Raw genomic sequence first — 11,238 nt, 5'->3', positions numbered from 1 at the left:
AATTCGGGGATGGGGATTTCAGCTTTCAACACGATCTAGCACCTGTTCGTAATGCACGGCATGTGGTGGAGTGGTTACGCGACAATAACAGCCCTGTAATGGACTGGCCTGACCTGAATCCTACAGAATACGTTTGGTATGTTTTGGAACGGTGACTTTGTGCCAGGCCTCAGCGACCGACATCGATACCTCTGCTGAGTGCAGCACTCCTTGAAGAATGGGCTGTCATTCCCCAAGAAACCTTCCAGCACCTAATTGAATGCATGCGTGCGAGAGTGGAAGCTGTCATTAAGGCTAAGGGTGGGCCAACACCATACTGAATTCCAGCATTACCGAAGGAGGGCACCACGAAATTGTAAGTCATTTTCAGCCAGGTGTCATGATACTTTTGGTCACACATTGTAATTAATTTTGTACGGGACCGTCAGAGGGCGAGTGTAACTCGCATTTCTCTCGTCTTTGATTACAGTCACAGCGGTCACTGGTCCAAGAAACACGATGTCCTCTTTAAGAAATTGTTTTTCTCGCACATCGTCTTCGGGAGAAGAGGTAGGAAAAAGTGACGATGGTACTACATGCACACATCTCCATTCACGTACAGTGATTGCTGGAGTACTAATGAAGAAGTTGATGTATTTCACGTTAGTCTGTTTCAAAAGCTTTATAGCTTAAAAATCGTGAATGGGAAAGCACATCACCGAATCGACACGGGTTTTACTTGCACTGGTGTACCGACGCGCTCGCTACTGTCGCGGTGGTTGTCGCGGCGGCCGCCAGGCGTCTCACCTGCTTCTTTGTCGTCCGGCTGCCGGAAGAAGTCGTCGTAGAAGCCGAAGCGGCCGCTCCCGGCCAGCAGGGCCGCCCGCTGCCGAGGCGACAGTTGGGAATCCAACGCGCGGCCTGCTCCGGAATCTCTGCGTTTCCCCGGAAATCTCCGACAACAATCACCCAAGTAACGCACGAAAACATAAAAGCGAAAGACTCTATTCTAATATCCACTTCAGTTATCAGAGGGTTTACTATTATTTTCTTCCAAACGGCATCGAACACAGTCTATTCACTTAATCAGCAGAGGCTGCAATTGTTTACGGCGTACCTGACACCCATCATATTCCCCCCACTCCCGACCTCCCACACCGTCACATTTACACTGCACTCATCTAATCCACATCCAGACTCACCGTTTAATAGAATGTAAAGTGAAAAGTGACATTTATATCCTTATGTTTCGACGGCAAAAGGCCTATCTACGAGGGACGTTCAATAAATATTACAATACATAATGAGATTTTCACTCTGCAGCGGAGTGTGCGCTGATACGAAACTTCCTGGCAGATTAAAACTGTGTGCCCGACCGAGACTCGAACGCGGGACCTTTGCCTTTCGCGGGCAAGTGCTCTGCCAACTGAGCTACCGAAGCACGACTCGCGCCCGGTACTCACAGCTTTACTTCTGCCAGTACCTCGTCTCCTACCTTCCAAACTTTACAGAAGCGCTCCTGCGAACCTTGCAGAACTAGCACTCCTGAAAGAAAGGATATTGCGGAGACATGGCTTAGCCACAGCCTGGGGGATGTTTCCAGAATGAGATTTTCACACTGCAGCGGAGTGTGCGAGTCTCGGTCGGGCACACAGTTTTAATCTGCCAGGAAGTTTCATTACAATACATATTTTTCCGGTCATGTTTCGGCTTAAAAAATTCGGAATTTGTTGTGGTACATCGTGGAATATTCCCGATTGAGCCGCTACAGTTTGATGAAGATCCGATAGGTGGCGGCGCTATAGATTGCCTTCCAGATGGTGTCTGTAACAGGGATTTGATTAGATTCAGTTTGCGTTCTATAGACCCAAACATGATATGACTGTTGTGGGTGTGGAACATGTCAGAAAGTATAATATAAAAAACATAAAACATATGAATATAATGCTTACTACACAGAACATTTGTCAGGAGGTAAGTCTCAAACCATTTCGCAGCATTGCCGGTGACGCCATAACATTCTAATTTACTTAATAGAATGCTGTGATTCACAGAGTCAAAGGCTTTTGGCAGGACACAGAAAATGCTAGTAGCCTCTAATTTATTATGTAATGAATTAAGTACATTATCACTGTAAGTGTAAATAGCTTTTCTACGTCAGAACCATTAAGAAACCCAAACTGTGACTTCGACAATATATTACACTCCTGGAAATTGAAATAAGAACACCGTGAATTCATTGTCCCAGGAAGGGGAAACTTTATTGACACATTCCTGGGGTCAGATACATCACATGATCACACTGACAGAACCACAGGCACATAGACACAGGCAACAGAGCATGCACAATGTCGGCACTAGTACAGTGTATATCCACCTTTCGCAGCAATGCAGGCTGCTATTCTCCCATGGAGACGATCGTAGAGATGCTGGATGTAGTCCTGTGGAACGGCTTGCCATGCCATTTCCACCTGGCGCCTCAGTTGGACCAGCGTTCGTGCTGGACGTGCAGACCGCGTGAGACGACGCTTCATCCAGTCCCAAACATGCTCAATGGGGGACAGATCCGGAGATCTTGCTGGCCAGGGTAGTTGACGTACACCTTCTAGAGCACGTTGGGTGGCACGGGATACATGCGGACGTGCATTGTCCTGTTGGAACAGCAAGTTCCCTTGCCGGTCTAGGAATGGTAGAACGATGGGTTCGATGACGGTTTGGATGTACCGTGCACTATTCAGTGTCCCCTCGACGATCACCAGTGGTGTACGGCCAGTGTAGGAGATCGCTCCCCACACCATGATGCCGGGTGTTGGCCCTGTGTGCCTCGGTCGTATGCAGTCCTGATTGTGGCGCTCACCTGCACGGCGCCAAACACGCATACGACCATCATTGGCACCAAGGCAGAAGCGACTCTCATCGCTGAAGACGACACGTCTCCATTCGTCCCTCCATTCACGCCTGTCGCGACACCACTGGAGGCGGGCTGCACGATGTTGGGGCGTGAGCGGAAGACGGCCTAACGGTGTGCGGGACCGTAGCCCAGCTTCATGGAGACGGTTGCGAATGGTCCTCGCCGATACCCCAGGAGCAACAGTGTCCGTAATTTGCTGGGAAGTGGCGGTGCGGTCCCCTACGGCACTGCGTAGGATCCTACGGTCTTGGCGTGCATCCGTGCGTCGCTGCGGTCCGGTCCCAGGTCGACGGGCACGTGCACCTTCCGCCGACCACTGGCGACAACATCGATGTACTGTGGAGACCTCACGCCCCACGTGTTGAGCAATTCGGCGGTACGTCCACCCGGCCTCCCGCATGCCCACTATACGCCCTCGCTCAAAGTCCGTCAACTGCACATACGGTTCACGTCCACGCTGTCGCGGCATGCTACCAGTGTTAAAGACTGCGATGGAGCTCCGTATGCCACGGCAAACTGGCTGACACTGACGGCGGCGGTGCACAAATGCTGCGCAGCTAGCGCCATTCGACGGCCAACACCGCGGTTCCTGGTGTGTCCGCTGTGCCGTGCGTGTGATCATTGCTTGTACAGCCCTCTCGCAGTGTCCGGAGCAAGTATGGTGGGTCTGACACACCGGTGTCAATGTGTTCTTTTTTCCATTTCCAGGAGTGTATTTGCGGTCATAAGCTTAAGGAGACACTTGAACACAATGTTTCCAAAATTTTTGAAAAAGCGGGTAAAAGTGAAATTGGTCGATAGTTTGATGGTATCTCTTTATCCCCTTGTTCTAAAGAGGCTTAATTAAACTCAGCAGCTGGCCATGCTGGCCGAGCGGTTCTAGGCGCTGCAGTCCGGAACCGCATGACCTCTACGGTCGCAGGTTCGAATCCTGCGTCGGGCATGGGTGTGTGTGATGTCCTTAGGTTAGTTTGGTTTAAGTAGTTCTAAGTTCTAGGGGACTGATGACCTCAGAAGTTAAGTTCCACAGTGCTCAGAGCCATTTGTTAAATTCAGCATATTTTAGCCAGGAGGTGTGTTTAGAAAAAGAGAGGTGTCACTGAGTTTCTTTTGACGGCAAACTAGAGCGTCGCAGATATTCATAAGTGTTTCCGATATGTTTACGGAGATCTGGCAGTGAACAAAATCGCGGTGAGTCGTTGGGCGAGATGTCCGTCATCACCCCAAGGTCGGGCAAACCTGTCCAATCCCTTGTGCGCATGCACGTCGCACACTTCTCTCGTACCTGCAGTGTTGGAATGTGCGGATACTCTCATTCGAGGCGATCGATGGATCGCGGTCCAGCACCTCACTTCTCAGTTGAACGTCTGACAAGTCTGCGCACCCTAGAGGAGCCCACAAACTGTCATTGGCCTGTTCTTCCTCATCCACCCTACATCCCGGATTTCACACCTTTCGATTTCCATCTGTTCGGCCCAATGAAGGGTCTTTCCGCGGGAAGGATTATGTGAATGTTGGGGAGAGTTTTCTTGGCAACAGAGGGATAATAATAGGATGTGCTGGAAATAATACCAACCTGATTTCAGAAAAAAAGTGTTGCAGCACTTATTGAACGCCGCCGGCCGGTGTGGCTGAGCGATTCTAGGCGCTACAGTCTGGAACCGCGCGACCGCTACGGTCGCAGGTTCGAATCCTGCCTCGGGCATGGGTGTGTGTGATGTCCTTAGGTTAGTTAGGTTTAAGTAGTTCTAAGTTCTAGGGGGACTGATGACCTCAGATGTTAAGTCCCATAGTGCTCAGAGCCATTTGAACCATTTGATTTTATTGAACGCCACCCGTACCTGTAGTAAATAATATAGCGTGTTCAGTCAGTCGCAGTGAAGAGGACCGCCGCAAAGATGGTAGAACCGTCTATTCCACAGCTATTTTAGTGTTTTATAATAACGCAGTTGTAAGGGTTCAAAATTTAAAACAGCAAATTTTAAATCTGATTTGGTCGCCTCTGCTCCTTGGGTGGTCAACTTTATGTTAAATAAAGCCTTATAAATGTGTTAAATGTGTATGTGTATGTTGTGTGTTTCATGTACTTTTTTTTTTGTAAGTTTGTAGTAGTGGAGGCAATGTAATACAGTCGTACAGTTGCGAGAAGATGGTTTGCGACAAAGCGGAACTCAGAGCCGTACGGAATAAGCAACCGCGCAGCTGTCCACACCAGCATCAGTGGGCGGCCGCATGTAATAACAATTTGATTGATAAACGTGGAGGAGACGCTGTTCGTTTGCTTTGAAAATGGTTCAAAATGAAATTAACATAGGGGTTACGGTCTGTAGGGTATTGGCTTGAGAAATGTGTAGTTCAGGCGGCCGCAAAAATTGTGATAGCGCGACAACGATTTGTTGAAGTCGGCTTTGCTCATCCGGTAAGTCACGTGGGACCATCCGACCGCCGTGTCATCCTCAGTGGAGTGCGGATAGGAGCGGCGTGGGGTCAGCACTCCACTCTCCCGGCCGTTATGACGGTATTCTTGACCAAAATCGCTACTATTCGGTCGAGTAGCTCCTCAATTAGCATCACGATTCTGAGTGCACCCCGAAAAATGGCAACAGCGCATGGCGGCCTGGATGGTTACCCATCCAAGCGCCGACCACGCCCGACAGCGCTTAACTTCGGTGATCTCACGGGAACCGGTGTATCCACTGTGGCAAGGCCGTTGCCTCTATCAGTACGAGGCAGTATTATTTTTTCATAGGAGAGTTTATTTATGTGGATAGGTATCGAGAGTTCGAGTGTCGAGATCTGAGTCTATTAAAGGTTAATTTGTGGGCAATTCTCTATGATTAACTCAGTAATACTGGGTGCATTGGAACTGCTGTTGAACTTTTGTGTGTTTGACGAGGTTAAATTGATTTGTTTGGAGGTACTTAGTTCGGATAGGAGATCAAACTATTCCGAAGTAATAAAAGTAGTGCGTCTATCTACCTCGCTCAGAGTTACTTGAGTCGAAGCTTTTGGATACATTGTGGTATTGTTGTGGATTTGTAGGCACGTGTGAGATTGTAGCTCCGCTGTTAGGTTAAGTGATTTTGTTTTTTCATAAACTGTGAACAAGTGGGCGGAGTGTTGTACGCAAATAGCAGTTGATGATTGATTTAATTCTGGGGCTCAGATTTCAAGTTTTGGCTGGTTGGTTGATTGATTTTGGGGAGGGAACCAAACAGCGAGGTCATCGATCCCATCGGATAAGGAAAGGATTGGGAAGGAAATCGTCCGTGCCCTTTCAAAGGAACCATCCAGGCATTTGCCTGAAGCTATGTAGGAAAATCACAGAAAACATAAATCAGGATGGTTTGAATCGTCCCCCCCCCCACCCCCCTCCGAATGTGTATCCAGTGTGCTTACCACTGCGCGACCTCGCTCGGTATTTCAGGTTTTAATTGAATAAGTGACCACTGAACCATCTGAGCAAATACAGTTAGAGCATATACTTTGAACAGAAAGGTACGAGTGGCTTAAATTAGCGCCATTAGTTTACACGATGTATTGGTCCAACGCCTAAACCGACTCTGAAGCCTAATCTGTTAAAAGACAGCCGGCCAGTGTGGCCGAGTGGTTCTAAGGCACTTCAGTCTGGAACCGTGCGACCGCTACGGTCGCGGGTTCGAATCCTTCCTTGGGCATGGATGTGTGTGATGTCCTTAGGTTACTTAGGTTTAAGTAGTTCTAAGTTCTAATGGACTGATGACCTCAGATGTTAAGTCCCATAGTGCTCAGAGCCATTTGAACCACATTTTTTGTTCACACTTCTTCCCTCTCAAAATATAAAATATTCTGGGTTTTCATCTGGGAATCTGGTGTCCAGGGGATTACGACAAACTCGTTCTGGTGCCCTCAGAACCACGTACGTAGCTAGAATCTGTGCGAAACGCATTCTCCTGCTGGTACATGCCATCATGCGGAGGAAAAGCTGCATACTGGGGTAGACTGGTCCCAGAGGACAGATACGTACTTGAGTTGATCATTGTGACTTCCAGGATGAGGAGATCACACAGAGAATGCCACCAAAACTTTCTCCGGAACGTAAAGCTCCCTTTCCGGCATGTACTCTTCCGACGATCGGAAGGCCATGTGTCAGATGGAGGATAAAACGTGATTCATCTAAAAAATCCACTTGTCGATACTCAGCCGACTTCCAATCGCACGGTTGGCGTGCAAATTCCAAACTTCATCGCCGGTGAAAAGCAGTCAGCATGTGTGTATGAATCAGGTACCTGCTGCAGAGGCCCATACGCAGCTACGTTTGCTGACAGGTCATTGAGCAGACACCAGTGGTAGGCCGTTCGTTCATCTGGGCGGTCAGTTGCTCAGCACTTGCATATCTGTTCACCCGCACACATATCCGCAGCTGTCGCTCACCCTTGTCATCCATGGCCCGTGGTGCATCACAGATGCCTCGGCGCCTGTTCTGGATAGCACCATTTTGCCATACACGGTATACTTTAACCACAGCATTGATCAGTTTACAAAGTTAGCCGTTTCGGAAATGCTTCTACCCTAAGCCCGAAAGCCAACGACCGTGTCCATTTGCAGGCGGGGAAAATCGCTGCGTTTCCTCATTGCGTCAACGACTGCACTGTTTTCCGTGTCCCCCCGACACGCTTTATACACTCCTGGAAATTGAAATAAGAACACCGTGAATTCATTGTCCCAGGAAGGGGAAACTTTATTGACACATTCCTGGGGTCAGATACATCACATGAACACACTGACAGAACCACAGGCACATAGACACAGGCAACAGAGCATGCACAATGTCGGCACTAGTACAGTGTATATCCACCTTTCGCAGCAATGCAGGCTGCTATTCTCCCATGGAGACGATCGTAGAGATGCTGGATGTAGTCCTGTGGAACGGCTTGCCATGCCATTTCCACCTGGCGCCTCAGTTGGACCAGCGTTCGTGCCGGACGTGCAGACCGCGTGAGACGGCGCTTCATCCAGTCCCAAACATGCTCAATGGGGGACAGATCCGGAGATCTTGCTGGCCAGGGTAGTTGACTTACACCTTCTAGAGCACGTTGGGTGGCACGGGATACATGCGGACGTGCATTGTCCTGTTGGAACAGCAAGTTCCCTTGCCGGTCTAGGAATGGTAGAACGATGGGTTCGATGACGGTTTGGATGTACCGTGCACTATTCAGTGTCCCCTCGACGATCACCAGTGGTGTACGGCCAGTGTAGGAGATCGCTCCCCACACCACGATGCCGGGTGTTGGCCCTGTGTGCCTCGGTCGTATGCAGTCCTGATTGTGGCGCTCACCTGCACGGCGCCAAACACGCATACGACCATCATTGGCAGCAAGGCAGAAGCGACTCTCATCGCTGAAGACGACACGTCTCCATTCGTCCCTCCATTCACGCCTGTCGCGACACCACTGGAGGCGGGCTGCACGATGTTGGGGCGTGAGCGGAAGACGGCCTAACGGTGTGCGGGACCGTAGCCCAGCTTCATGGAGACGGTTGCGAATGGTCCTCGCCGATACCCCAGGAGCAACAGTGTCCCTAATTTGCTGGGAAGTGGCGGTGCGGTCCCCTGCGGCACTGCGTAGGATCCTACGGTCTTGGCGTGCATCCGTGCGTCGCTGCGGTCCGGTCCCAGGTCGACGGGCACGTGCACCTTCCGCCGACCACTGGCGACAACATCGATGTACTGTGGAGACCTCACGCCCCACGTGTTGAGCAATTCGGCGGTACGTCCACCCGGCCTCCCGCATGCCCACTATACGCCCTCGCTCAAAGTCCGTCAACTGCACATACGGTTCACGTCCACGCTGTCGCGGCATGCTACCAGTGTTAAAGACTGCGATGGAGCTCCGTATGCCACGGCAAACTGGCTGACACTGACGGCGGCGGTGCACAAATGCTGCGCAGCTAGCGCCATTCGACGGCCAACACCGCGGTTCCTGGTGTGTCCGCTGTGCCGTGCGTGTGATCATTGCTTGTACAGCCCTCTCGCAGTGTCCGGAGCAAGTATGGTGGGTCTGACACACCGGTGTCAATGTGTTCTTTTTTCCATTTCCAGGAGTGTATGTCCTCCACTGCTAGTGCTGCCACATGCTGTCAGTGGGTGGTTGCTGCACGTCGGCGTCACACACAGGCGGTGTGACTGGACAACGCATAAGCAGGACGGAGTCGCCAGTAGCAACACGACAAACGTTGCAATTATGTCGTTCACTTTTTTCTGGATTTTTAGTAAATTACTGTGGTGTCACCGCCAGACACCACACTTGCTAGGTGGTAGCTTAAATCGGCCGCGGTCCATTAGTACATGTCGGACCCGCGTGTCGCCACTGTCAGTGATCAGACCGAATCCTTTAATTAAAATCATTAATAACTCTTTAGTTGATTTACCCGCACCAACAAATATTTCATTTTGATGAAATTTTGGGTCCCTTTTCTTCTTGACTTCCTGCTGCTCGCCACCACCCGGCAGGTCTCGAGAGACGGACTAGCACTCGCCCCAGTTGTACGACGACGTTGCTAGCGACTACACTGACGAAGCTTTTCTCTCATTTGCCGAGAGACAGTTAGAATAGCCTTCAGCTAAGTCCATGTCTACGACCTAGCAAGGCGCCATTAGCCTTAGATAGCTTGTATCTAAAGAGTCTCACTTGTATCGCCACAATCTCCAGATGTCTCATCAAGAACGATGTACCACAAGGATGAATTAAGTTAAGTATTCAAGAAGCTACGTACTTTTCTTTATAGCATTCATTACGTATCCTGTTTCACACCTCACTCCATCCTTCGTGAGTTAGCGCGTGCATCTTGGCCGCCTCTTTCAATTAGTGTGCGTAGTGTTGGCAAGTCTGCCGACACTACAATTACAAACATTACATTTCAGTTAACTTTCATCTTGTAGCAGATTTGTTTTACCATTCGGAAGGGGTCTCTATGATTTCCATAATATGAAAATTCGCGTCATTTTGTTTAAACAAAATCAGGTCCTCATCTGTTAAGTCGATTACAGTCTCTAACAGAGACATTCTTTCTCCCACCATTTTTGATAATATTTCTTTCTTTAATACCAGTGTAATCTGAGAATTGCTTTTCTTTTCCGTAGACACAGAAAATTAGTTTTCCAAATTAGTGGATGAAAAAACATTGAAAATCCAAAATATTTTCCTTCTGTTCATGAAGTTTTCTCTTAGTGACTTTTCTACTTGAGTATATTCACAGACACACGGGATAACTACATGTAGTAACATGTAGACCCCATTCAGGTTTCATGTGAACTCTCCAAGGAGTGATACCGAAGTGAACATGTTATATGTACAAATTAGTTCCATTGAGCTCTCGGTGGCGGACTTCTACGGGCGCTGGCCGTCGCTCTACTCATACTTAACAGCCGTGGCGCACACAGCGTCCGTAGATGAGCGATCATTAGATCGCCCTGTCACCAACTCGTGCGCCCCGCATATAACAAACAGAAAATATAATTTCCTTAATACAGCTACAAACACATACTATTATTCATTGACATAATTAATTGCTACTATCGGACGTCAGTTAGGCAGGAAAAGGCAACGGTGTTCCAATTAGTTTTTGAAACACTACAAAATGTGTAATGGTTGGCAGACGACACGGACGAACCATCTCTTTACTTCTTTGCCTCCAGTAAAAGTAGTAAAACAGTGCATTCGCCAGTCTTTAAATTTGTATGTTGTAGGCACAATAAAGTGATTGCAGAGGTATAAGTAATCCACACAAATTATAAAAATTTATGTGTGTGTGTGTGTGCGCGCGCGCGTATGTTCCACCTCTCCTCATAAATCGCTAGGCAATGGCACCCCATACCATCACGCTGCGTGATACGCCAGTATGGCGATGACCAATACACGCTTCCAATGTGCGTTCACCGCGATGTGGCCAAACACGGATGCGACCATCACGATGCTGTAAACACAACCTGGATTCATCCGAAAAAATGACGTTTTGCCATTCGTGCATCCAGGTTCGTCGTTGAGTACACCATCGCAGGCACACCTATTTGTGATGCAGCGTCAAGGGTAACTGCAGCCAGGGGCTCCGAGCTGATAATCCATGCTGCTGCGAACGTCGTCTAACTGTTCGTGCAGATGGTTGTTGTCTTGCAAACTTCTCCATCTGTTGACTCAGGGATCGAGACGTGGCTGCACGATCCGTTACAGCTATGCGGATAAGATGCCTGTCATCTCGACTGCTAATGATACGAGGCCATTGGGATACAGCGCGGCGTTCCGTATTACCCTCCTGAACCCACCGATTCCGTATTGTGCAAACAGTCATTGGATCTCGACCAACGCGAGCAG

The 11,238-nt window shown here is 49.2% G+C and overlaps 1 pseudogene; it reads right to left on the bottom strand.

Annotated features, from left to right (window-relative positions):
* Positions 1 to 5,487: 5,487 nt before the first annotated feature.
* On the bottom strand, positions 5,488 to 5,605 carry LOC126261429 (5S ribosomal RNA; annotated as a pseudogene).
* Between the last annotated feature and the right edge of the window lie 5,633 nt (positions 5,606 to 11,238).

Source organism: Schistocerca nitens, chromosome 5 (assembly GCF_023898315.1).
Source record: "Schistocerca nitens isolate TAMUIC-IGC-003100 chromosome 5, iqSchNite1.1, whole genome shotgun sequence".
In the NCBI taxonomy this organism is placed as follows: Eukaryota; Metazoa; Arthropoda; class Insecta; order Orthoptera; family Acrididae; genus Schistocerca; species Schistocerca nitens.
Note: the sequence above shows the minus strand (reverse complement) of the source record. Positions and strands in the feature narration are given on the sequence as shown.